This window comes from Micropterus dolomieu, linkage group LG17 (assembly GCF_021292245.1).
Source record: "Micropterus dolomieu isolate WLL.071019.BEF.003 ecotype Adirondacks linkage group LG17, ASM2129224v1, whole genome shotgun sequence".
Taxonomy (NCBI): Eukaryota; Metazoa; Chordata; class Actinopteri; order Centrarchiformes; family Centrarchidae; genus Micropterus; species Micropterus dolomieu.
Genome location: NC_060166.1, coordinates 37,066,842 through 37,072,689, shown reverse-complemented (window position 1 = coordinate 37,072,689; position 5,848 = coordinate 37,066,842). Strand labels below are relative to the sequence as shown.

Below are 5,848 nucleotides of genomic sequence, written 5' to 3'. Positions count from 1 at the left end.
AGCGGGGAACCAGCGTCCCCCGCCATTCGTTTCTACCAAACCCAGCTGGGACTTCTGGCACCAGGATGCCAGCACCTCAAGTGGCCGATTACCACCAACCTCAGCAACCGGCTTTAGTCGGGACTTCCGGCACCGGGATGCCAGCACCTCAAGTGGCCTATTACCACCAACCTCAACAACCGGCTTTAGTCGGGACTTCTGGCACCAGGATGCCAGCACCTTCAGTCGCCTATTCTAATCAACCACAGCAACCAGCGTCGGTTAGGGCTTGCAGTTCCATCAGCCCCAGCAGCTCCCATCAGCCGGAGCGCCAGGCTATGTGCCAGCCCCAAGATTTCCTCCCCAGCAAAATCCATATCTCTTTACCCCAACCTCCTCCTTCAAAGAATTCCACACCATCAGGCAGACAACACCTTTACACTGTCTACAGCTAATCCTCCTAATCGCCATTACAACACCCCCATCTCCCGTACTTCACCCATCCCCACCAGCATACGCAAGCAGATGTTAGACGGTAACTACGTAGATCTCGCACTTCTAATCATGCCTTCCCTTCACCAATCACCAGCAGGTAGAATTTTTGGCCAAGAAGGGCCCCCCTACCTTAAAGGGAGGAAATCCACCGGAACTAGAGAACTTTTACGTTTTCTCCATCATCATCCTTAATCTGGCCCTCCGCTTCAGAGGAAATGGGTTCTACAAATACCACATCCACTTTCTTCCAAAGCCGCGGCCCGTCTCCAGCAATTCAACGAGGATACCTATTGGGGCAGCCTCAACAACGATATTTACTGTCGCATATTCGCTGCCCACGCAGCGCTACCTTGCTGCCAGTGCGGTGCCCCATCCCACCCAGCTTCTTCCTGTTCCATTCCCACCCCCTCCAAGTCCATACAAAAGCTTCAGCCTCACCTCGCTTTTCTGAAGCGGCCCCGCCAGTTCCCATACCACCAAAAAGAGATACAGCCCCATCCTCTAACTTCCCCATTACCAGCGCCATAGATAAGAAAGGCAGACCGATCATGCACCAAGGAGGTCGCTCCATTTTCAATAATTTCAACGAAGCCCAAAAGAAGGCTTCATGATCGGACCTTTCACCCATTCCCCCTTTCCCAACTTCCGCATCAGCCCTCTTGGCGTTGCAACAAGGAAATACTCTGGAAAGAAATGTCTCATCATCAATCCTTCACCACACCACAGCAGTACAATCTCAAGCATTACCCGCATCAGTCTTCTGATCTCTAACTTTCTCCTCGCCCCATCCTGCACCAAACAGCCCAAGTCGCGCAGAACTCCGCCACTGGTTTCATCTTCTTGCAAACTGGAACGGGATCTCATTCTTCTACGAAGAACAGTTAACTCATCCACACGACATCCACCTTTACACCGCCGCTTCTGTCCGTTTTGGGGGTTTCTACAATGGCAGGTGGTTCGCAGCAGAGTGGCCCCAAGAGCTCGCTCGTAACAGACTTCCTCCGCCTTCTTTGAAATTTACCCCATCATAGCCGCAGCCATTCTGTGGGGCAACGAATGGTCCACGAAATCCATCCTTATTTACTCCGACAATTTAGCAGCCGTCGACATAATCAACAAAGGTCGCTCCAACTCCCCCGCCATCATGCCATTCATTTGACGCCTAACCTGGCACTCAATATATTCTTCATGCAGCTCACATTGCTGGCCATTCCAACATCATCGCTGACTCTCTTTCTTGCTTCTCCTTTCAGAAATTCAGGCTCTTGGCCCTGCACGCAGATACCCATCCCACACTAGTTCCAGCTAATTCTACCATGACGTTCAGCTTGCAAACCCAGCTCTGATAACCCTGATCATCGACTCCCAGAATTCCATGATCAACAGCATAGCACCCTCAACACTCTCGTCCTATTACTCAGCTTGGAAAAGTTTCCACCAGTTCCACCAACAGCACAACATATCCATCCTGTCTTTTGATCTCATCACCATGTCTTGCTTCATCAGCTGCGCTCATTCCGCCATGGCCATTAAAAAACACACCATCAAAGTCCATCTTAGCAGCATTAGTTTCTTTTCCAAACTCCTCACCGGCGCTCCCTGTCCAGCCTGCTACCATTCTCAAATAGCCTTGCTTCTTAGAGGTCTCCAACGCCAAGAACCAGCCCAAGAACCTCGCCGCCTTCCTCTCACAGCAGACTTGCTGTCCATCTACATCCACACCATACATGCCGTACACTGCACCCCTCACGCATCCCACACCTTAGAAGCTATATTCACACTTGCCTTCTTAGGCTTCCTCAGATGCTCTGAATTCTCAGCTAACACTCTCCACTACAACCCATGCCGGCATGCTTGCATCGCAGACCTCTCCCACTACTCAAACGACACCATGGTGTTCCACTTAAAGCGAACTAAAACCAATCAATCGGGCCAGCTCACTCACTTCGAGACCCAATCACCTCTCAACCTGTTCAAGATCCTCGCTAGCTACCTACAGCTCAGGAATTCCCAGATCTCGACCAGGTTTCTGGTTCCACCAGCATCTTCATCACGTTCTCTCTTCGCCCGGCATCTCTCCCGTTCATTTCTCCGTCACTCCTTCGGGATCGGAGCCGCCACCTCGGCGTTCCCGACCACATGATATAGGCCATAGGCCGATGGTCCTCCCAAGCATGCCTGTTACATGTTACATTTGCTCAGATCTCAAAGATCTTAAATCAGCCCAATCCCTTCTAAAATAACCGGAAGCTTTTTGGGGGTCTGTCGTGACCGGGAGCTACAGCAGATCCTCCCTACGGTAACTTCCCCACAACGCCTCAAACACAGTGTCCAGCATTGCACGCTTGATTGTATCCATCAATAAAGTGTATAAACATATCCATTAGTGGTGTGGTCCTTGCGAGTGAATGTACACTTCATGATTTGGTAGTCTGGCCGTCACTAAGTCTACGTAGACAACTTCATTTGTATATCTTTGTGTACAAGGCCTTGCTGGGTAAACTGTTGGCATAGTTATGTAATCTCCTGAAGCAGTTTTTATCTGCGCTCCAGCAGGAGGAGTCTTACCAGATTCCAAGGGTTTCTACTAAGCTGGGAAAAAAACCTTCTCTTACTTTGCTCCCTGGTCGTGGAATAACTTACAAAACTTACTACATCTAAATGATCTAGTCACACTAAATGAATTTAAAGCCGTGTTAAAATTCCATGTAACTGAGAAATGTAGCTGCCTCGTGTGACCTGGATTAGTCCCTTTCTTTATATGTGATGTAACTGGAGTGCTGTCTTGGCCAGGTCTCCCTTGGAAATGAGATTTTAATCTCAAGGGACTTCCCGGGTAAAAAATAAAATAAACAATAAAAAATATTAATAGAAAGAGATAGAAAGGTGGGTGTGATGTCAACCCCAAGATATTTAGACCATTTCTTATCTATTTTAAATGGAAAATGAGCTGGGGAAATTGGTGAGGGGGAACATCCAACTCTTGTGAAGGTTAATTCTCAAGCTCAAAAATTCTCCAAACTTATTAAGAATATTACCAATAGAAGGAAATGAGGATGAGGGTATCCACGTAAGAGGAGATCATCCACGTATAGGGAGAATTTATGAGTTAGTTAACGTCGATCTATCCCGAGTCAGTGATGGTCTGAGGAAGCATATCCTTGGAGGGTCGCACAAATCTCCATGTGCTAGCCAACAGTACCCTGACTGCTGTTGGGTACCGGGATAAAACCCTCAGAGCCATTGTCAGACCTTACGCTGGTGCAGTGGGCCCTGGGTTCCTCTTGGTGCAGGACAATGCCTGTCCTCATGTAACCAGAGTGTGTAGGCAGTTAAGCTTGCTGGATCTGCCCTACCCAACTTTATTTAATTTTACTGCTTTCAGAAAATGTTGCTCTGGACTGAAGATTTCCTACCTGGCAGGTGAATGAAACAAGAAAAACAAAAGTATGTCACCTTTTCACTGACTTTTATTTTTATTTAAGTTCCTACGTTTTGATACAATACGTTAGCTGAAAAAATTATTACTTTTGACACTAGTGAGCCAAATGCATACATTTATTGTTTTCTTTTCTTAATCAAGGTGAACAAATCTCAAACAAATCTAACAGAACTCAAAAGCAGATATTTGCATTTGATGCGGATTTTGGACATGTTGAGGCCGTACATTAAAGGGTTGAAGAGCGGTTGGCATGTAAGAAAATACAATGATAAAAGTATTCGCATCATGTTTGGTACACTGTTCATGTTAAACCTGCTCTGTAATACTTCAAAGGAAACCCCAAAACAAAAGTTGAGCAGAGAAGCAAGGTGAGGAGTGCAGGTACTGACAGATTTTTGTCTGGTCTGTTTAGAACCAGAAAAACAAACTTTAAGAAACCTCATGTACTTTTACAGGACCAAACACAGAGAGAAAAGTGCCAATGAGCCCATAAACGTTAATCCCTCGGGTGTCAGAGCAGGCCAGTTTGACAATAGAGTAGTTGTCACAGTACACTTTGTTAATGGTGTTCCCACACAGATGTAAAGAGGAACTTAAGGATGTAACGACAAGAACTCCAAGCAAGTTATACAACCATGCTGCAGCAATAAGCATGACAACCTTCCTAAATGTCATGCGTGTGTTATATTGTAGAGGGCAACAGATAGCAAGGTATCTGTCATAAGACATGATGGCTAAGTTACTAAATTCTACACCTGCATAAGAGTACACAAAGTAAATCTGCAGGAAACAAAAGGGAGCAGAAACAGTGTGAATGTCAGAGAGAATCTGAAGCAGAAGGAATGGAAACAACCCTGTACTACCATACAGCTCATTTACAAACAGGCTGCACAGAAAAAGGTACATAGGTTCATGTAAGCTTCTGTTCATACAGATAACCACAATGAGCAGAAGATTTAAACTGAGAATAAAAGTATATAATGATGTAAGAATCATGAAAAACAAATATTTTAAAGGACCGCTGTCAAAGTAGGCACCAAGTATGAAATATGAACCCTGAGTAGAATTCATCATGATCCTCTTTTGGTTTAAAGCAATAAGCATAACACTGTTCACCGGAAGAACTGACTGCAATAATTATGTTACATTCAGTCATAAATTTACAGAGATAAACTAATCTAAACTTTACACTAGTCAGAGTTTGAAGATAACACATCAAGAACATATGAACAATTTACAGTTTACTTACACCAAGTTATCCTCTATTTCAGCTCAATATAACATTAAAAACTACAACACACAGTTAATGACATGAATCAAACCCTGGCCTCCTCTGAACTGAACTGTAACTCTGCTTCTTTTAAACCTTTCATCAGTGGGCGTCCACAGCAGCAAACTGAACTGAACTGTCATTACCAAAGGAACCACTGTTACTAATATCCTAACTGACTAACACTGATTACAGATCAAATATTTGCTGGTATTTAAAAATTCTTCAGTAAAAAGAGAAATAAAGAGATTGAAAGAAAAAGAACACAATTCATAGTGGAGGAACATGTCACCACTTTTTGTGGATGTTATTTAATTATCAAATAATTAGACCAAATATTTTTTTACTCAGAAAGTGATGTATAACCTTTACTTATTCTTATCACGACAAAGTTCCCCTTTCCAGCTGTGTGGAAACATTAAAAAACTTTTCTGGGGAAACTACTTCATTATCAAACTGGCCTGCTCTGAAACCACAGTGTGTTTTGCTCTGTTTGGTCTTGTACTCAGTCCCTCCCAAATCAATCATCTTGTTGATAGTGCTGCAGGCTCGCTGCGAATGACACTCGACTCTGTAGCCCCTCTAAAAAAGAAAATACTAAAACAAAGACGGTTAGCTCCATGGTATAATACTGAAACTCGCAAATTAAAGCAAATATCGCG

The 5,848-nt window shown here is 44.5% G+C and overlaps 1 pseudogene; it reads right to left on the bottom strand.

Moving 5' to 3' along the window:
• Positions 1–4,068: 4,068 nt before the first annotated feature.
• LOC123985384 lies at positions 4,069–4,990 on the bottom strand (annotated as a pseudogene).
• Between the last annotated feature and the right edge of the window lie 858 nt (positions 4,991–5,848).